Source organism: Topomyia yanbarensis, chromosome 2 (genome assembly GCF_030247195.1).
Source record: "Topomyia yanbarensis strain Yona2022 chromosome 2, ASM3024719v1, whole genome shotgun sequence".
In the NCBI taxonomy this organism is placed as follows: domain Eukaryota; kingdom Metazoa; phylum Arthropoda; class Insecta; order Diptera; family Culicidae; genus Topomyia; species Topomyia yanbarensis.
The window spans coordinates 297,415,172-297,438,354 of record NC_080671.1 but is presented as its reverse complement, the minus strand read 5'-3'; the positions used below and the strand labels follow the sequence as shown (position 1 = coordinate 297,438,354).

At 39.8% G+C, this 23,183-nt stretch overlaps 1 protein-coding gene across 10 annotated transcripts in view; it reads left to right on the top strand.

The window, feature by feature from the left end:
- LOC131683320 (PDF receptor) overlaps nt 1-23,183 on the top strand; it is a 688,155-nt gene that overhangs the window by 291,320 nt on the left and 373,652 nt on the right. Inside the window, exon 2 of one of the 10 annotated variants that reach the window (XM_058965185.1) lies at nt 2,268-2,334. The exons of the other annotated variants lie outside the window; for them this stretch is intronic. The gene's annotated coding sequence lies outside the window, so the exon portion shown is untranslated. The remainder of the gene's footprint in view (nt 1-2,267; nt 2,335-23,183) is intronic. 10 annotated transcript variants of the gene reach the window in all.

The following is a 23,183-nucleotide window of genomic DNA, read 5'->3' as shown; positions in this document are numbered from 1 at the left end:
GCACTATTTATTTACTCAATTATTTATATTATATGTCAGATAGTTTATTTACATTTTTTTGTTCATTTGTTTATTTTGTGAAAATTATACAATGTAAAGGTTATGCATGAAACCAATCCGATCTAAAAATTCAAATAAACTTTTTATCGGGGCACCAACCCATACATGTTTGTAAATAATGTTTTGCTTTTGCTACGCGATATACGAGAAGAGGTCATCGATCGCGAGTGGAGATGGTTTCCGGGGGCGCGGGGAAATAAAAAGGGCTTCCCGCGCCGAAAACGGGATCAGTTAGTAAAAGTTCGGTCCGAGGAGTGAGTACAACCGAGTCCGAGGAGTGTCCCGCGGCAGCGAAATCCCTTCGCCATATTGGGATAGTGCGTTTCACTCGTTTTCCCTCAAATTTAAAGTGGGATCTAAAAGATCCGAAGCACGATCCGCCAGAACAACTACACGATCGTTAATTTCTGGCCGGATCAATCGAGTGGGGTCGAAGTGTAGTGTTCCGCTGGCAAAGGCCAGGGAAAAACGATTCACTGAAGAGAAGCGAGTGCTACTTGTGGTCAAAAGATGCCAATACAAAAGACGTCTTGAAGACCTGTGCAGAATTTAGACTATAAACCTCACTCGATAGTGCAAAGTCGCTTGCGACAGTTTGTGTGCACAGTGTACCACTCCCGGACCATCGTTCGGAAACGCAGGCCACACGTTACACGGCCGAGTTGCCGCAGCATCTGGATATCGACCGACGGAAGTACCCGGTCTGAAAACGTCACCCACTGCTCCTGTCCCTGTTTGCCATCGCCGTCCCGGAAACCAATGGAAGCTGTATGTCGACCAACGTTCGCCCCGGCCGCAACGAAGTGAAATGAATGTACTGTGCGCAAGTATTTTGTTAAATTTGTTAAATAAATGTAAGGTCTTGTCGTATTAAGCTGTTTTATATTCAGCTGTGATGTCCTTGAGTTAATTTAGTCCGCTAGTTTGTTTTTATAAATTTGCCCAGATACCACGTATTGAGGAAAGAAAGTTCACTAAGTGAAATTCTCCTGGAGACCGCAGAAAACGACCCAAATGCTCGTGTTTTAGTGTACCGTTAAATGTAGTGAAGTGTGAATCCGCGTAGAAGTCGGTAAAGCAAACAGTAACATCATAATTCTGGCAATGGGAAATGATAAAAATCTTTCGTCCGCATTTAATGTTAAATATCTCTTTTGATAATACTCCGAAAGCTATAGCTTGTTCGAAAGGTATTCATATAAGCTATCTAAAATATATATAAATTGTTAATCTATGTTGTCAATTTTGGCAGATAATTTAAAAAAAAACTGCAAAAAACGCCATTTGTACACATTCAAACATTCATATCTTGGAAACTAAACATCAGAATCAAAAACAAATTAATGGCGTTCTTACTGTTTAATAGTTCTTTCATTTAAAATTGGTTTGGATAAGATCGGTTCAGCCATTGCTGAGAAACACGAATGAGAGTTTGTCCGTTACATACACACACAGACACACACAGACATTGTCCCAAATCGTCAAGCTGAGTCGATTGGTATATAAGACTCGGCCCTCCGGGCCTCTGAAAAAATCTTGAAAGTTTGAGCGAATTCTATACATTTCTTTTATAAGAAATGTAAAACGTTACAGTTTATTATTTTTGTATTGTAGCATAACATAAGACTTTAGTATGAATTATGATAAATTTACTCTACTGTCACGTTACTTTTCTGTACTGTAAAGTTCAATCGAAAAATGGCTACTAGAATTGGTTGTGTTGCCGGAATACTAACTAGAACCAGTCAGAATTCCGGCTGATCTTTACTGAACGGTTTTGTTACTATACATTTTTATTCGGGCTAGTTTCAGAATTGACTTGTCTATTAGATTCGAAATGCAAATCATTTGAAAAACAAATCCAACGACCGCGATGCGATACGATTACAAATTATTATTGGAGTCATCGGCAAGTTACGGCGGGTAGCCTAGAACAAAGTTTCCATAGCTTATTGATCACCAGCAGCTGGTTTATAACCCGTTCAGCCACTTTTTCGTTTGCTAATGGATGTGTTCAAAGCATTAAGGTAAACGCCCCCCCTTAAGCAAAAATAGCTATATTGCAATGTTGCGCACTATGATCTTCACAGCAACTACTCTAATTTATTGCTATGTTGGTTATAAATTAGTTCTTACTTATTTTTGTTAAAAACATGTTAATAAAAATATTAAACATTTTTTCACTTCTTGTTTCTCCATTGACCCAGGGCAAAGTGCCCCAGGTGCAGTGTAATATGCCCCACAACAAAAGGATGGTACGCCACAAACCAATCGGTGAGTATGCCCCATAACAATTGGAGAGTATGCCCCACAGCAATGGGGTTATATGCCCTAATCGAATTATTGAATTTTTTATCAAGCTAAAAAGGTCTATATATATATATATATATATATATATATATATATATATATATATATATATATATATATATATATATATATATATATATATATATATATATATATATATATATATATATATATATATATATATATATATATATATATATATATATATATATATATATATATATATATATATATATATATATATATATATATATATATATATATATATATATATATATATATATATATATATATACCCAAAATACGAACCATATGATTTACGTGCGAATAAGCATGATTCTAATGAGAATTTTGGATTGCAACTGGTATAGTGCATATAAAGCGATATTGGTCCGGGACAAAATTGCATGAAATGGTGATTACGCCTCAGAAACTTACAAATGGGAATGTATTCGTGAATTCAGCCATATCGGAGTATTAGTTTTAAAATGACCTGCAATAATACACATGTAAAGAATATCTTCACTTGTATACATGGGCGCTCTAAAAATACTAATACACGCTAAAGGACCTTTTTCCATCTTACAGAGAATAGCACACGGTAATCATCAAATTGATGTGGTGCGGGTTTTGTTTCTGAGATGATATTATCATAAACTTTCGACGTTCTCTCAACCCTCAATATGCCAGCGGTATGGGAGTTCTACCCGCTAAACAGTATCATGCATTTTATTAATGATTTTAATAATTGATGAATAATTAAGCGCACTATAGGCAGGAGAAAGTTACCCATATGGGATCGTTACCTCCCTTGCGGGCCTCGGCTAAAAAGTCAAAATTCCTACCGATTACATAACCTTTATTATAAGAAAGGTAAAAAGGTTTTCTGTCACTTTCTGTTTTTATTTTCACTGACATCATGAATGCTCCCCATATCCTAAACCCAAAGACTAGTAATTAATGATCCAAAATAAAAATTTTACCATTTTATGTCTTTTGTTTGCGCATGTGCATTCACGAGGATCTATCTTTCGATAAAATTCGCTTCAGGTGATGCCCTAAAAACTAAAAGGAGGCTGCATAATCGAACGAACTTTGAAAATCCGCAAAAAACGCTTAACTTTGATAATCCGCATAAAAAATCGCACAACTTTGCAAATCCGCTGAAAAAAGTCGCATTAAAAATCGTATAAATAAAAACCGCATAAAAAAATACTTCAGTGTATTATACCCTCTGAGAGCACTTGCTGCTGTAACGAATGTGTTGAAATCGCGTGAATTTTGAATAAAAATAAGCACATGAGCCCTACTGCCCAGTAAAGTTCAGCCGGAAATGAACTGGAATTCCGGCTGGTTCCAGTTCGCATTCCGGCTCCAGTGACACAACCGATTCTAACTAGAATCGGTTGTGTCACTGGAGCCGGAATACGAACTGGATCCAGCCGGAATTCCGGTTCATTTCCGGCTGAGCTTAACTGGGTGGTCTTGAATGAATATCCTTCTCAATATTGCCTTGTCCTTCACCTGCCACGAAGTGGGCTTTCGATGCGTCAATAGTGGTTATTGTAAAGCTGAACGATACCCGATTAGAAGAGTATAACAAAACTATCAAAACTATAACCCGCAATGAAACTTATGATTTTCTGATATTTTATTTACTATCGACACCACATTTATAACAAGGTTTGCTATAGAAATTGCATTCTATTATAATTTTGTTATTTATATCTGGTCGGGTTGTCACCACTAGATAAACTGATTCGTAGCAGAAAAAAAGTGAAAAACAGAATGGGAGGGTATTTTAAAGAGGATAATGAAGCGCACTGGGGAAAATGGCAGATTCAGGGATTCTGAAGTATTGTTATAAGTATCTTGAACACTAGATACCGAAGAGGTTAGTGGGAGAAAGAAAGCTACAAGTGCAGCTGTGACCACAATGTACAGTTTGCAGTAGAAATCAATAATAAGACTTTAATAAGACATAACTCGACAAATCGTTGATGTCAATACACTCTAGTCGCTTCTCATACGTTTCTTTTCAACAAATAGTTTATGATGCACATCATCTATAACTGAACGGATCAGTTTTTAAGAGACCGTCAAACGGGGTTACTTGCAACAGCGGGGTGACTTGAAACACTTCAACATGTTTATGTTCAACGCTAGGATAAGATCGGCCAGCTGGATGATACCCACAAATGGTTGCGCCCAAAACTTTTTTTATTCAATTCGTTTATTTGAAAATGCACGTTTGCGTTAGCTTAACGGTGCCAATTTTGTTTTGTTTTACATTTTAAATTACTTAAAACCAAGGCTTCATCAATACCGAGCCGTACACGAATAGTAGACATATTTATAATAGAGGACGAGTATCTGGACGAGACTGAGGAGACTTGATCTTTTTTTTTTATTTTTCAATCCAACTCCGTGGACTGATAAAAGAACTATGTATTTATTTGTAGTTTTATATTGTTTCTAGGGATGACTGATAATCATAAAAAAATACATGGAAATATTATACTGGATATTTTCTTTTATTTTATTTTAAGCCTGTTTTTATTCAGTTTTGCCTTTCTCATAAAGAAAGGATATGCAGTCACTCTGAAAACCGATTTTTTAACCGCGGCCCGGAGGACCGAGTCTCATATACCATTCGACTCAGTTCGTCGAAATTGACAAATGTATGTATGTGTGTGTATGTGTATGTGTGTTTTCAAATCTCACTCACTTTTCATACAGATGGCTGCACCGAATCGCTCAACCTTGATTTCAAATGAAAGGTATAACGCTCCCATAAGCTGCTATTGATTTTTTTGTCGATCGGACTTCCGGTTCCAGAGTTACGGGTTGAAGAGTGCAGTCACCCAGCAAATTCCCATATAAAATGGTAACACCATGATGTCCAAATGGTGTAAGACATATCAAAAAGGGTGTAAAATAACTCGGATTTGCGGGTCTAGATCACTAATGATAATTCTAAGCAGATTTGACCACATTGGCCACCTATGACGGTTCTTGATGCCACCAGGTACTTTCCAAGCTTGTAAGTTAATCTCATACCTTTTTCTCACGGAATTCTTGACCGATTTTTATAAACTTGGTTTCAAATGAAAGATAGCTAGCCTCAATTCGGTTGATTTCTTAGCTGTATTTTCGATTTAGGTATAACACTTTTTTACATTTTAACGACATTTAATTAGCTAGAGATTACTGGGTAGGGAAAGTTATGAAAATTTAGAGCCATAGTACTCCAGACGCCTTTCTACTACTTACGCGCAAATTAATAAGTATTGATGCCTTGTTAACTTAGTGTCGACTATCAGAGATAGTACTTCATCAGCCTTTAACTTAGTAAATTCTGTAGCATAAGCACTCAAGTTAACTAGCAGAATTTTCGTAATAACTTGCATCAACTTTAGACAATTCTAATAAAGTGAAGATCCGTTTTTAACAGCCCTTTGGTGAGTTTTAGGCTGTTAAAACGGGGATATTAACAAAATCGGGACATATATTTTTCTTTCTTTTTAACAAACCGAATCTAATAAAATATTCTTCTTTAGTCCCTAGATATAGCTTCATAACCCTTTCCGATTATTTAGTATAAATTTTGACAGCGCAAAATTTAAAATAAAATTCAAATTTGGGTTTTTTCATATTAAGGATCTCAAAGATAAGAAAAATATGCTCAAGAAAAAAATTACTCGAATTCGACTTGGTTCGTCTGCTAGAGCTCATCAAACTACCAACTATCAATTTTCATATGAGGCTGACAAACCCGTGGGCTGATAAAAGCGAGTCTTCAATATAATCTATCAATCGTACAATATAATGGTACAGGCACCGACGAACCGACGTGCCACATGGAACAAAAATGCGACAGATATTGTCCTAATTGTTTAAATTAAAATGCGTTGTTACACTAGAGGCATCTGTATAATGGTTCGCGTGGTAGTCTTCGTCGATAACACAACAGTACGCAAAAACCAAGGTATATCGACGTTGTACCATGTATGCTAGAACGAACAAACTTTCATTTAGCATGCAGAAGATCGTTTTTCCAGCTTTTTATTATCCAATGTATATACTATTTAACAAAACTATCCGTTACAAGCAAAAAAGTAACAGAATACATGCATTTTCAATGAGTTCTGAATACTATTTTGATGCATATTACCAATATTGAATGAATGAATACTATTTTGATGCATATCCAGGGGGAGGGTCTTGGGGGTTCGGACCCCCCCCCCTGAAAATTTTTAAGCTCTTGAGAAATTTTAAAATGGTTTCTATTTTAAATTCATTCCAAGTTCAAAATCATTCAAAACTAGATTCGATTACCAAACCTGATTTTAATTAAATGAGGGTATTTCATATTACGTATTGTACATTAACATTTCAAAGTTGAAATTTTGGACCCCCCCCCCCCGAAATTTTTTTCGGATCCGCTCCTGCATATTACCACTACATACGCAGCTGAGGGAATTGCACACCTTCTGTAATATTAATATACTTATCGAGAAGCCTGCCCAGATTCAAACATGGCGGAGCGATGTGTCGTAGTTTGACAGTAGTGATCGCTTCATTTCAAAACAATCGTTATTTCGTATGGGACACTCTTCGAATGCCTCTGTCATGTCGGTTCGTCGGTGGTACAGGTACAACAACATGACAACAATGTTCCATAAATACCTTCTCGTCTCATTGCGACTGTACTCTCTGCAAAATAGATCTTTGTCACACACGTCCATAGCGAACTAGTCCATTGTTCACATTGGTCTTTCAAATTGATGTTCTTTGGGTGTTTCAAACAACTCGAATAATTAAAAATCGTATTCATTTTTGTTGTTTGCTTTCGTTCAATTATATACAGCCCGTTTATAAAAGGAGCAAATGAGTTATTTTAACTCTTCAATCTTTTCCTAATACACTAGTTATAACATTATTTATTACATGTATGGACTTGTCAGCTTTCTTCAAAATCTGAAAAAATCAGATCCGTTCAGATTTCGAAATATATATGTTAGTTAATAGTCAGCTAATAATTTTTGCTGAATTAATACTATCAATGTTAGAAGTATTATTCGAACAGCATCATCTTGAATATAACCAAACATGCTTACCATGTTCTTGAAAAAAATATTTACACAGTTAAACTAAAATGATGAGTAGTCAACCGTTTGGCGAAGCTACAACCTGAACAAAGATTTCACGAACAGTACTACTTTCATTAGTTGATACCTCAAATCAATCGACCTATCAAATACGTCATTACGAAACAAATCTACTCTGCAATACTGATATGAAATTAGTTTGGTTTGGAAATATAAATGATTTTTGGCTTTGCTTATATACATATTAGGAAATCACTTCAAAAATCGACCTGCCATTTGAGTCCCAGAGGGCCAAGTGTCACCAGCCCGGGGACAACTTGACAGCTCCCATATAATGAACTCCTAAGCAAACTTTGTGGTGATTTGGTGATGTCATGGCGGCTCGAATGGAACAAAATTTAAAAAAGGCGCACCCCAACTATTATTTTCTATATCTGTAAAAAATTAACAATTTAGGCATTTCTATCACCAAATTTATTTCGCTCTTCAAATTAGAAATTGACCATACCTTAACAGAAACATAGATTCCATTTTTGATCTACAAAATCCAAGAAAAATAAATCGATTTTCAGAAATACAAGAAGATGGCTTTCAAAATCGAGCCACTTCCACTTATATTGAAATTTCCGAAAATCTTCGGGATCGAACCAACATGAAATCCTCCGGTAGACGCCGTTCAATTAGTTTTCTGTCGGGCTGGAGCTGAGTAATATGCGAAATGAATTCTGAAGGGATCAGTACCAAAACCATCGCAAATTTTTTTGGAAAGAATTATTGAAAAAGTCGAACAAAACTCTGGCAAGAGTCGAACACAATTGTATATTCCTAGCAGTATTCTTGCTAAAACCGGGCACTACCGGTTTGCTGCCAGAATTCGCACAAATTATATCCAAAACCAATGTTGCTAACTGTGTACAAAATCCTACATATTTCGTTTATATTCCTAAACGAAATTCTAGAATTCTTGACGTTCTTAATTAATTTGAAATAAGATGTCATATGTTCACGAATTGTTAGGCTTGGTGTTTTACTTTTATTGGCCAAAATGCTTTTCATTTATATTTCTCGGGCAAAAAGCACCAATGATTTACCGATTACACACTTCACACAACAATAAAACAAAAAAACAACGACTTCCAGTAAAATTTATAATAAGATTTATGTACCTTGCTGACAGTTTCCAATACAGACACTTTATATAACTAGCGGAGAGAAAAACAGTAAAACTAGCAACCATGGATGTAAACTGGCATCAAGGAAGCTCCCATAAGCTTTCCCAGTAAAGTTCAGCCGGAAATGAACTGGAATTCTGGCTGGTTCCAGTTCGTATTCCGGCTCCAGTGCAACAACCGATTCTAACTAGAATCGGTTGTGTCACTGGAGCCCGTGTACGAACTGGAACCAGCCAGAATTCCAGTTCATTTCCGGCTGAACTTTACTGGGTTGCATGGGCTTCCCCTTGCACTTCCCCTTGCACTTCCCCTTGCACTTCCCCTACAAAAACCCTCATGCTCGATTGGCTGCACTTTTTGACAGTCCGTTTGGCTGCAATTTTTGACACTTCGCTAGTCTGTGTATAAAGTGTCTGTAGTTTCCAGTTAGGGATAAATTTATTCTCTAATAATTGTTTTCTTTATCCACATTTTGGAATACGCTTTTTCTAAATGTTGTTCTTGCTGCATTGACGGAGTTCATAACACACGTAACGAAAAACGCTTTTCTCTTACAACAATTTCGTTTCGTTGTTCGTGGTACTCGTACGGAGAAGGCATACAAATTAGTGGTACATATATGAAACAAGCACTATGTGTCAAGTTGTCCCCGGGCTGAGTGTCACATACTATTCGATTCAAATCGTCGAGACTGCAAAATGTCTGTGGGTGCATGTGTGTATCAAATAAAGCCGCTCAGTTTTCTTAGAGATAGCTGAACCGATTTGCATAAACTTAGTTTGAAATTAACGGTTCTCACGTTCCCATAAGGTGCTATTGTATTTTTTGTTGATCCTACTTCCGATTCCGGAATTATGGGCTGGAGACTGCAGCCACATAGCAAATTCCTATATAAACTTGCATGAAGATGTGCAAATGATGCAATACATATTGAAACGGATTTAACATTACTTGGATTGGACTTTAGATCACTAAAAACCAACAAAGTAGTTTTGGCCATAACGTAGTTGGTAAATCAATCGCCTTGTACCCAGCTCACCTGGGTTCAATTCCCACCCCGCACATAGGGTTAGAGATTTCTCTAAAGAGATTTCTCCAACCCCACAAAGAGGCGAATGACCTTAAGGTTAAAACATTTATAATCAAAACAAAACAAAAATATTGGCCACCTCAGCAAATTTTTAACTGATTTTTACAAACTTGATTTCAAATGATAAATACAATACACCCATTGACTGCTATTGAATTTCATTCAGATCTGACTTTTGATTCCGGAGTTACTACGGTTATATAGGAATTTAAACCTGTGGGGTACCTATAGTTAATGTTGTGTATAACATGTAATACGCTGTCAATATAGACTCGGTTGCGATTGATGGAATGAGCAACACCTCACGCAGAGCTACTAACGCGAACGGGGGATTGTGCGCGATTGACAGTGCCCGCTTGTCTCACTCTTAGCGGCCTCATTCATGTGTGAACATTACAAGGTAAGAGGTGCACATCTTGCGCTGGGCGATTCTCCATTTAGCAAATGGCGGTTTCCACAAATGGCGATCTTGCCAGCTATTTTTTTTTTCTGCTGCGAATCATACACAAAAAAGTTTGCTTTTGAAGGAGAATCGCCCAACACAAGTGTCGCTTTGATATCCGAAAAAAAGGTGTGAAAGAAAGATTTCAGTATATACTGAATGTTGCCTGGCGGCGTGTCATAGTCGATTTTTGGGTCATTTTCACCGTCTAGAATGGAAAGTTTTTTTTTTCTCAGAGGAGTCATACAAATGACTTAAGACTGAGATTTTGCGTTATCCTGTGATTTTGCACAGTCTACACACTTGTATTAAAGTGCGATGACATGTTGCTTTTCTTGGTCAAAATGCATGACTGATGAAATAATCGAGCGTATGTCTCTCATTTAATATTTTGTACTCAGGGCATTTAAACTCACTTCCGGATGAATCAAATCATCACGTAAATGTCAATGCACCTGTCGGGAAGAATTACCGTGTGTTTTGCTGCCGGATGATTCGCGGGAATCACGTCGCAAATGTCGTAATTTCTTCAAGGTTCAGAGCATTTGGATGTGGTGTTCGGATAGACACTAAACAAATGCATCTGTCAGTAACAAAATTTTATGTTTGCCGTCGAATGATGCTGATAATCCTTTCCACAAAAGTCAAATTTTTACATATACTTGACTAGCTCGTTAGAGTGTAAACATTTGACGAGAGCGCGTCACACAAATCGTCGGCGAAAACAATTATATGAAATTCATATATTGTTTGCTGCTAACGAATGGTCGGCACCTGGTAAATCACAAGGAAGCTATGCGGATGTCCAAAACCTTTGCTATGATTAGAAAATTACGGTGGGATATGTTTTCTATGTCATGCATCCAAATTCCCGATTTACGCTAATAATCACATAGATGCACTGATTATCCACTGTGTCTAGTATAATTATGGCGTAACTTACGTCAAAAATCCATTGCACGCTATTTTTTCCACCTTAAGAGCTCAAATATTGTCAACAACTTTCGAGAAATCCGTTTATCTCAACGATTTCTCTGACGTCACCGAAAACTGTCAATTCGCGGAATAGCAACCCAGTTTCTGTGAGCCGTGCTCAGGGCATTTGAACTCGCTTCCGGATGAATCAAAGCATCACGTAAATGTCAATGCACCTGCCGGGAAGGATTACCGTGTGTTTTGCTGCCGGATGATTCGAGGGAATCACGTCGCAAATGTCGTAATTTAAGTTTCAGAGCATTTTGGTATGGTGTTCGGATAAACACTAAACAAATGCTGTCAGTAACAAAATTTTATGTTTTGCCGTCGAATGATGCTGATAATCCATTGCGCAAATGTCAAATTTTGATAGAAGTTACTCAGGGCGTTCGAACTCGCTCCGGATGAATCAAATCATCACGTAAATGTCAATGCACCTGTCAGGAAGAACTACCGTGTGTTTTGCTGCCGGATGATTCGCGAAAATCATGTCGCAAATGTAAAATGTTTCTTCAAAATTCTGAGCATTTTAATATGTTGGGGTAAACACTAAACAAATGCAACTGTTTTGATGTCAGATAATTTCAAAGAATCTCGTCGCAAATCTTTCTTCGAGGAAATATGATTATTCAGAGCATTATGTACTGGATGTCAAAAGCTCAAATAGGTGTATCTGATGATAAAATAATTTTATGTTTTACTGTTGAATGATTCTTAGATATCATTAAACAAATGCTAAATCATCAAATATATTGCACCGTAGTCCATCGATTTGTCATCGAATGCCAACTTAATTCCAAATTCAACATATTGTGATATGTTACAATGTTGAATTGGTTCTCAACAATCAAGTTCAAAATGTCAGTGTACTGTGTTATGTGTTGAATTCAGGGCATTTGAATTCGCTTTCAGATGGGTCAAATCATCACGTAAATGTCAATTCACCTGCCGGGAAATATTAACGAATGTTTTGATGCCGGATGATTCTTAGTATTCACGTCGCAAAAGTCTTAATGTAATCTTAGGATTCAGAACGCTTTGGTGTGATATTGGGATGAATATCTAAGAAATACAACTATGAATAAGAAGTTTTATTGTATGCTGTTGTTTTTATTCATTTCGTTTATTTTATAGGCACAAATGCGTTAGCTTGGCGGTGCCAAATGCTTTTGTTTTACATTTTGGATATCTTAAAACTAGTAAGTTACAATGTTCAAATATTTTTTTTTTACAAAGGAAAAGAAAGTTTACAGCTATCTTAAGACTAGAAATAAGATTCAATATACAAGAGAGGGCCAAAAGATTTTTTTATGAAAAAATTTAAAACAAGGGATTCACTTTGATATACAAGAGAGGGAGTAATTGTATTTTACGAAATATTTTACGGTTATCTTAAAACTAACAATATAGTTTAGTACACAAAAGGGGGAACAAATATTTATGAGAAATTTCACAGAAATCTTAAAACTAGGGATTCAATTCTATTTAGAAAATGGAGGACAAGAGTTTCAATAAAGAGTAAAAATAATAGCTATCTTAAAACTAGGAATACAGAATACTAATTTGAATTTTTTAACTAAAACTTATGCTTGGACAAGATATTCAGAGGGTGGCATATTTCCGCATTAGTGTAGCAGCAGTTGTATCAAGGACAGGGGAGAGACAGGGAAAGAAGAGCAGAACTTGCAACTTTCGCTCGAAGGGGGGGGGGACGAGGGGGATCAGCGAAATAAATTTGCGCCTCAGTCTAGTAAGTCGTCGAGTACCGGATTGGCGGATGGTATTCTTCGGACCCGCGGGGAATCCATCAAAAGTCATCGGACCTCGAGTCGCTCTCGCTTCAGTTTCCTTCTATGCAGGCGTAGTGGTAAGGGCGACGGCGGTTACATAGTGGCACTCTGGGGCTGATCGGTTCCACAAGGCAGGAGGAAACTCTAAAAACGAGAAATAAAAGAGAGGGGCAAAATTGGGATATTTATCGTTTTTATGAAGATATAAATAAGGGACATATAGGGGAAATCACGAGTTGCCAGCATATCTCGGACTGGTACATTGGGTGGTCTACCTCGGGCCCGAAGGGATTCCTTTAACTGAGACCTAGCGTCACAATACCCGGCGCATACCCAGACAACGTGTTCGATGTCGTGATAGCCCTCGTCACAAGCGCACAGACTACTCTCCGTAAGCCCAATACGCCGCAAATGCGCATCCATGGTGTAGTGATTGGACATAAGTCGGGACATTACACGAATAAAATCCCGACCCACATCCATCCCCCCGAACCAAGGCTTCGTTGATACCTTTGGGATAATCGAATGTAGCCATCGTCCAAGTTCCCCATTGCTCCACGAGGTTTGCCAACTGTTGAGCGTCCTCTGACGACAAATACTAAAAAATTCGTTGAAGCAGATTGGTCTTTCGTATATGTCACCATTTAATGCGCCCACCTTTGCTAATGAGTCGGCCTTTTCATTGCCCGGGATAGAACAATGAGAGGGGACCCAAACAAAGGTAATCTGATAAGATTTTTCAGATAACGTACACAAGGACTCCTGTATCTTCCCCAGAAAATACGGGAATTGCTTTTTAGGCTTCACCGCACGAAGAGCCTCGATAGAGCTGAGGCTGTCCGAAACGATGAAGTAGTGATCTGTGGGCAGAGTGTCGATGATCCCAAGGGTGTACTGAATTGCAGCTAACTCTGCGACGTAAACTGAAGCGGGATCATTGAGCTTGAATGAAGCGGTGATAGTATTGTTGAAGATACCGAAGCCAGTGGACCCATCGAGATTTGATCCGTCAGTGTAAAACATTTTGTCGCAGTCGACTTCTCGGAATTTATTATAAAATATATTGGGGATCACCTGCGGGCGTATATGGTCCGGGATTCCACGAATCTCTTCCTTCATGGATGTGTCGAAGAATAAAGTAGAATCAGAAGTATCTAGGAAACGGACACGGTTGGGATTGTACGAAGTAGGATTGATGCTCTGTGCCATGTAGTCGAAGTACAAGGACATAAAACGGGTTTGAGAATTAAGCTCGACGAGCCTCTCGAAGTTTTCAATCACCAACGGGATCAGAATGTCGCATCGGATGAGCAATCGATATGAGAGTTCCCAAAATCGATTTTTTAGCGGAAGAACGCCCGCCAGCACTTCGAGACTCATCGTATGGGTCGAGTGCATGTAACCCAAGGCAATGCGCAAGCAACGATACTGGATTCTCTCCAGTTCGATGAAGTGTATGTTCGCAGCGGAGCGGAAACAGAAACACCCGTACTCCATCACCGACAATATCGTTGTTTGGTACAACCTGATCAGGTCTCCTGGGTGAGCACTCCACCATGTTCCAGTTATTGTTCGGAGAAAATTGGTCCTTTGTTGGCATTTCTGTTTCAGATACCTAATGTGACACCCCCAGGTACCTTTAGAGTCGAACCAGACACCGAGATATTTAAATGTGAAAACCTGGTTGATCGTTGCACCCATTAATAAAAGCTGGAGTTGCGCCGGCTCACGCTTCCTAGAAAAAACAACCAACTCAGTTTTCTCCGTGGAGAACTCAATACCCACCTGAAGAGCCCATGCAGACAAATTGTCCAAGGTATTTTGTAATGGTCCTTGCAAGTCGGCTTTGGGCCCTGTAACAGAGACCACCCCGTCGTCTGCAAGTTGCCTTAGCGTGCATGAATTGGCAAGACAATCGTCAATGTCATTCACGTAAAAATTGTAGAGCAGGGGACTTAGACATGTCCCTGGGGAAGACCCATGTAGCTAAATCGCGATGTGCTTTTCAGACAACAGGTTCAGCAAAAAGTTATTTAAAATTGGCGAAAGACCATGCTGGTGCAGCTTCTCTGACAGAATGTTGATAGAAACTGCGTCAAAAGCCCCCTTAATATCCAAGAAGACTGATGCCATCTGCTCTATGTTAGCATAGGCCATTTGGATTTCTGTAGAAAGCAACGCAAGGCAATCGTTCGTCCCTTTGCCTTTGCGGAAGCCAAATTGTGTATCTGACAGTAAGCCATTTGCTTCAATCCAATTGTCGAGGCGAAACAAGATCATTTTCTCGAACAACTTCCGAATACAGGACAGCATTGCAATCGGCCGATACGAGTTGTGGTCGGAGGCTGCTTTTCCTGGTTTTTGGATGGCGATGACCTTCACTTGCCTCCATTCATAAGGGACAATGTTACCCTCAAGAAACTTGTTAAATAAATTCAACAAGCGCCTTTTTGCAGTGTCAGGCAGATTCTTCAGCAAGTTGAATTTGATTCTGTCTAACCCTGGGGCGTTATTGTTGCACGATAAGAGAGCAAGTGAGAACTCCACCATCGAAAACGGTGTTTCGTTCGCGGTATCGTGAGGAGACGCGGCGCGGCGCGTTTTCTGTACCGGGACAGAGTCCGGACAGATCTTCTTGGCGAAAGCGAATATCCAACGGTTTGAATATTCCACGTTCTCGTTGGTACTATTACGGTTACGCTTACGTCGAGCCGTACCCCAAAGAGTGCTCATCGATGTTTCTCTCGTTAACCCGTCGACGAACCGGCGCCAATAACTGCGTTTTTTGGCTTTCATTAGACTCTTCATTCGCCTTTCTAACGACGCGTACTGTTGATAGCTAGCGGTTAACCCGTCTTCCCGGAAGGCCTTATATGCAGTGGACTTTTCCGCGTACAGCTCTGAGCACTCTTTATCCCACCACCGGGTGGGAGACCGTCCATGGGTATTCGCGTTGGGTACTGGTTTAGTCTGAGCTTGATTCGCACTGTCGAGAATCAAGTTAGCCAAAAACCTGTACTCTTGCTCCGGAGGAAGTTCTTGAGTGGATTCGATTTTAACGGATATCGCGCTCGCGTAACTCTTCCAATCAATGTTCCGTGTGAGGTCATACGATACATTGATTGTTTCCGATGGTCTTGAACCGTTAGCAATTGAAATCACGATAGGCAAATGGTCGCTACCGTGGGGATCAGGGATCACCTTCTCCATGCAATCTAACTGTAGCGATGTCGAGCAAAGCGATAAATCCCACGCGCTTGCGCGTGCTGGTGGTGTAGGAATCCGCGTCATTTCTCCCGTGTTTAAGATGGTCATGTTGAAATTATCGCAAAGATCTTGGATTAATGTTGATCTATTATCATCATGAAGACAGCCCCATACCGTACCGTGCGAGTTAAAGTCTCCCAGAACTAGCCGCGGTGCCGGTAAGGATTCCGTGATATTACAAAGCGTTCGGTGCCCTACCGAGGATCTAGGAAGAATGTAGATAGAAGCAATGCAAAGGTCTTTACCTTTGATTAAAACTTGACAAGCGACAATTTCAATGCCTGGTATCGAAGGGAGGTTAATTCGATTGAAAGAATAGCACCTTTTAATCCCCAAAAGTACTCCTCCATAGGGGTTTTCTCGATCCAGACGAATTATATTAAAGTCGTGGAAGTTGAAATTTATATCGGAAGTTAACCAAGTTTCACATAATGCGAAAGCATCACATTTTAAACTATTTAGTAAAAATTTAAAGGAATCGATTTTCGGGAGGATACTTCTGCTGTTCCACTGTAGAACAGTGATCGAATCGGTGACCTCGTTCGATGACTTAGCCATCGAAGGATACGATCGCTGCAAGGAGGGGCCATTTAGTAGTCAACTGCTTCAAAAATGTTTGCACTATAGAGAGAAAACGTATCAGAAGGCTTTTAAGAGGATCAGTAACATTGAAAGCTGTGAAAATTAAGTCCACCATGTCAGAAAATTTCATTAGTCCGCTACTGGACTGAGTATCTGTTTGAAAAAAGGGGACACTTGGGGTTTTTGGTGTCCCTGGAAGTGGTGGGTACTCCTTGTTAGAATTAATATTTCCAAGTCCTAGAGCACATTGCTTCGGCTTTTGTGCATCACTTCCGTTGGATTTATTGATTGTAGTTGGCGCACTCTGAGTGGACGACACCTTGGCACCCTTACGAGGCAATGTAGAGGAGGCTGGATTTCTCCTCTTCCTGGATTCCCCTGCATAGGGATTTTCGGACAGGACAGATGGCGAAGCATTCTTTAGCATTTCTGCTTAAGAACGCCTTGAGCGTTCCTTAAGGGAGCGCTTAATTTTATCCCCGCGCTGCTTGTACGCAGGGCATGATTTAAGAGCATGTGAAGGGCCCCCACAGCAAATACACTTTTCAGTTTCTTTGTCGCAAGAGTCATCCTCATGCTCTCCTTCGCATTTGCCGCATCGTTTCTTATTTCCACAATATGTGGCTATGTGGCCCAACTGCTTGCAATTGCTGCAGCTCATGACCCGCGGTACAAACAGGCGAACTGGTAGGCGAACCCTGTCAAGGAGGATGTAGTTGGGAAGAGAGGACCCGGCGAATGTCACCCGAAGCGAGCCTGATAGAGAGTAGGTAGTCTTACCTCCCTCGGTGTTTACGGTATACAATTGTTTGCATTCCAAGATCTTAATCTGTTCAAGTAAGGGGTCCTTAAAGCAGCCAACCCCGTGCTCCAACAGTTCTTCGCATATCAGGCCCGGTTCGGACACTACCCCATCGATTTCACAGGCCACACAAGGCACGTACGCTTTAAATTCCCGCGTAAAGCGCTCACAGCAAGCAATCGCGTTTGCCTGGCCGAGATCATTCACTAGAACACGTATCTTGTTTGCCCGAACACGTGTTATCTGAGTTACGGCCGGGTAATTAGCAGTCAGATCTCGAGAAAGTTTTAATATATTAACCGGTTTCTCTCCGGTCCGAAAATATACCACCCATGGCCCAGAGAAACCTTCTGGGTACTGCTTTATACGGGGAGCAATGCGAATATTAGGGGGATCAGGGACTTCCATGATTACATCAGATGGTATTTCGCCCTCGGCCATTTAAGCACGAGGGCAGAGCGTTATATAAACGGGAATGTGTCTTATTATTTGATTACAAGGTAGAGTAAAAGTAGGGAAAAGGAAAGAAAGCAAACCAGGAAAAAAATAAAGCAAAACTTATCTGCAAACAACGTCGATTGTTCCGCACCAGCGAAAACAATGTACTGGATTTACTGCCGGCACCAGCAGAACGGCAGCTAACGAACGAACTAAGGATGACCTTCACTCACTGAAATTTACACACCGAACACCACTGTGAAATATAACGATCCGTTCCGTTCAAAGGTTGGGAGACGTATGATTGTATGCTGTTGCATGATTGTTAAATATCAATGCACAAGATTCAAATGTAAACATATATTACTTGATGATAACAATGTGATGATAAATGTTATACTGAGTAACCGGTGACCTTGTCAGTCATAATGCGTGATTAATATGTATAAGATAGCATGTTTTGACGTTGAATGATTTCTACGAATCAAGTCGCAAATATCCCCAAGTTCCGCGAAGATTAATTTACATACAGATCGTTTTGATGTGATGATGTGATAAATATCAAGTAAATGCATCTGTCACTAATTTCACGTTTCGCCGTCGTATGACTTAGGAATCATTACGGAAATGTTAACTTATTAAATATATTACTTTGTGTTTCGATGTTGAATTGGTGCTCGCCCAGCAATCAGATGTAGTAGACGTGATAGTTCACGGTAACAAAGATATATAATGAGCGGCGGGGGTGGGCGTAGCGTATTGGTAAATCGATTGCCTTATACGTAGCGCACCTGGGTTCGAGTCCCGACCCCGAACATAGGGTTAGAATTTTTTCACAAGAGATTTTTCTGACCCGAAGAGGCGAATGACCTTAAGGTTAAAACCTCTATAATCTAAATAAAAAAAATGAGCGGCGCTCCCAGCGTATGGTTTGCTTCCGGATGATTCGCGGGGAATCATGTCGCAAATGTTTAGGTTTCAAAGCATTTTGATGACATGTTGGGATAAACAACAAACAAATGCATCTGTCGTTAAATAGTTTTATATCGTGCGCAGATTAAAATTTTTTTTTTTTAAATATATTGATTTGTTGTTGATCTAGGTTGTTGTGTGTCAACTCGAATTAAATTGATCAATTATAAATAATGTTATAATGTAAGTTAAGAACTACCGCCGATGTTCAGTCTACACCACTTTTGTACTCTTTCTTTGGTTTGCTGATTTGCCGTGTCCAGTTCGGCGATGTCAACCGAAGAAGAATACACGCCATTCCGGACATGTTCGAAAGTGAATGTTTGATCGAATTTGAACTCGTTTTCGTGTGCTTAATACCATAAAGTAAATGTCAAGGCGCTTGATGTGAAGACATAACATTTTGATGTTCTGTTTTATTAATAAAAATTCATACTGGTATATACAAAAAAGCTTTTGTGAAATGCCGAAAGGCTAAGAATATTTTATTGGTGGAATGTGGAAGGTTTCTAATCGCTAACTTATAGCTAGCTTTAGTGGTACAAGAGTCGAATAGACGAAAAGTTTCGTTTAATGTGCTGCAACATCTATCTACCGGATTATTGTATGTCGTACGGTACCTAGGGATCCTACGATGCGGCCGATTCCTTACAATTTGAGGAGGAACAACCGACCCGACCGACCCAGTTCGTTTACCGCCGTATGTGCAACGTTGCGCATTAATCCACCTGCCTACGCTTGCTGACAGGAGAATCAAACATCAACGAATGCTTATTTTTGACATCCTGGACGGGAACATTGAAAGCAGCCAACTCTTGGGTCAACTTAATTTCAATGCACCTAGAAGACAAACACGCCAAGTGGACTTTTTCCGTTTACCGTTGTGCCGTACGCAATTCGGACGAAACAACCCGTTAAATGTATGTTGTCGTGTGTTTAATCAAGTTTCATGTTTTTTCGATTTTAATGTTGCAAGATGTACTTTTAGTATTAGGATTAGTTAATAAGCCAGTCTGTGCGATTAATAGTCGAAGACCTATATATAAATAAATAAATAAACAAACAAACGGGTTAATCCTTGAACAAATATCGGGACAGTCAGTATTGCTCAAGGACATAACTGTGAATGAGCGTTATTTGCAGGGATTGCAACGAGACTCAAGCGCTGGTAAATTTAGTATCATACACCCAGTTTTTTTTACGCGGGGGATACGTACCGCGTAAATAAACGCGTAAAAAAACCGCGTCAATTGGAAAATCCGCGTAAAAAAAACCGCGTTAATTGGAAACTCCGCGTAAACAAACCGCGTTAATTCGAAAATCCGCGCAAAAAAAAACTCTCAGCAAAAGACTTAGAATATTTTTGGTAGTTTTTTTTTGCGCGGATTTCGCAATTAACACGGTTTTTGCAAAAAATATTCTATGTCCTTTTGAATGCAGAGACTTAGAAGATTTTCGAAAAGATGGAAGAGACGGGTCTGGAAGATTCCTTATGGCCCGCACCCCAACAATATGGGTATTTTCGGAATGGTCTTGAAGAGTAGGTTCCAGAAATTGATTTTTGATGCCATTTTGAAATCAAAGATGGCGAGTTCCGGTTTTAGCGAAATTCGCCATAACCCAATCAATATGGGTATTTTTGGAATGGTCTTGAAGAGTAGGTGCCAGGAATTGATTTTTGACGTAATTTTGAAATCAAAGATGGCGACTTCCGGTTTAGCGAAATTCGTTATAACCCAATCAATATTTTCGGAATGGTCTTGAGGATTAGGTGCCAGAAATTGATTTTTGATGTCATTTTGAAATCAAAGATGGCGACTTCCGGTTTAGCGATATTCGCTATAACTCAATCAATATTGATATTTTTGGAATGGTCTTGAAGAGTAGGTGCCAGAAATTGATTTTTGACGTCATTTTGAAATCAAAGATGGCGACTTCCGGTTTAGCGAAATTCGCTATAACCCAATCAATATGGGTATTTTTGGATTGGTCTTGAAGAGTAGGTGCTAGAAATTGATTTTTGACGCCATTTTGAAACCAAATATGGCGACTTCCGGTTTAGCGAAATTCGCTATAACTCAATCAATATGAATATTTTCGGAATGGTCTTGAAGAGTAGGTGCCAGAAATTGATCTTTGACGCCATTTTGAAATAGAAGATGGCGACTTCCGGTTTAGCGAAATTCGCTATAACCCAATCAATGTGGGTATTTTTGGAATGGTCTTGAAGAGTAGGTGCTAGAAATTGATTTTTGACGCCATTTTGAAATCAAAGATGGCGACTTCTGGTTTAGCGAAATTCGCTGTAACCCAATCAATATGGGTATTTTCGGAATGGTTTTGACGAGTAGCAGACAAACGTCGATGTTTGCCGTCATTTTAAAATTCTAGATGGTGACTTCCGGTTTACCGAAATTCGCGCATGAAAAATTTGGGCAATCATCTAAATCACCCTCAAATATAAAATCTAATCATAAACCAGCAAAATGCAAAATATTTTTATGTGTGCATCCAGGAGTGCGGTGAGAATGGAAGAGAGAGAAGAAAGAGACGTATGTGGTGTGAGTTGGGGGTTTGAATTTATTCAAATTAAACATATTGCTTAAATTTAAATAAATTCAACTGTTTAATTAAAACTATTTATACTACAACTTCAACTTCCCAAAATACCAATATTGATTGGGTTATAGCGAATTTCGCGAAATCGGAAATCGCCATCTTGGATTTAAAAATGGCGTCAAAAATCAAGTTTTGGAACCTACTCGTTACGATCGTTCCAAAAAGACTCATATTGACTGGGTTATAGTGAATGTGGCTAACCCGGAAGTCGCCATCTTGAAATTCAACATGGCGTCAAAAATCAATTTCTGGCATCTACTCTTCAAGTCCATTCCGAAAACACCCATATTGAATGGGTTATAGCGAATTTCGCTAAACCGGAAGTCACCATCTATGATTTCAAAATGGCTTCAAAAATCAATTTCTGACGCCTACTCTTCAAGTCCATTCCGAAAATACCCATATTGATTGGGTTATAGCGAATTTAGCAAAACCGGAAGTCGCCATCTTTGATTTCAAAATGGCGTCAAAAATCAATTTCTGGCACCTACTCTTCGAAACCATTCCGAAAATACCCATACTGATTGGTTAATAACGAATTTCACTGAACCGGAGGTCGCTATCTTATATTTCAAAATCGTGTCAAAAATCAATTTCTGGAACCTACTCTTCAAGACCATTCCGAAAATACCTATATCGTTGGGGTGCGGGTCATAAGGAATCTTCCAGACTCCGCTAGCGAATGACGGATCTCAATAGTAGCATGTCTGTAATAATGCACGTACATGGAACTATTGAGAACCAGAGCTACAGGTCCAAAGCCCTGGTAAAGGAGGATGGTTGTGATGATCTGGGCCGCGGTCACCACGCAAAGCAAGATATGTCATAACCCCAATTCCAAGGCGTGAAGCGACCCATGCCGAGGGATGAGTGATCGAGGGGGTGAAAAATATGCCCGATCGTTAACGGAGCCTGTGGGGTACCTGGGCAACCCCCACAGTAAGCGTCCCTTACCACATTAATGCGGAGCTCTGGCGTGGCGGACATTTATTCTCGCGCTACTCGTGGGTACAAACATGGAGAACAAAAACAAAAATAATAATAAACAAACGGAGATGCCAAACTTCTTTGTTAGAGGTGGTTTGGTGAGGTCAAGCCCCCCCCCCCCCGTGGGGATAGTAGTGGAGCGACGAGTGCTGCATCTGATAGCACCAGTGACCCCCCAGTAGTGGTAGGAAATAGCCCTACCAATGCACTAGACGGGCCACTATCCGCGATGCGCAAAGTGGTGGAGCAGCTCGATTCAATAATCGAGTTCACTAGCGCAAAGCAAAACATAAGCAAGGAGTTAAAGCTGAGCCTCCTGGAGCTCCGGAAAACTGTTCGTGTCGCAAGACAGAAACAGCAGGCTTATGCCAAGAGGTTGGAATGTCGGGAGAAGTCCGACAGAGAAACCCAGACAGTGGCCTCTAAGAGGGAGGGAAGAGAGAAGGTCGATACAGGCACTCAGACAGTGGCCTTCACCTTCTATGGAGCAGCCACGTCGCTCGGAGCGAGCCGAGTTCCCCTCGAAGGGAAAAGGCAAGGGCAAGGGCAATCGTAAGACGGCGCCG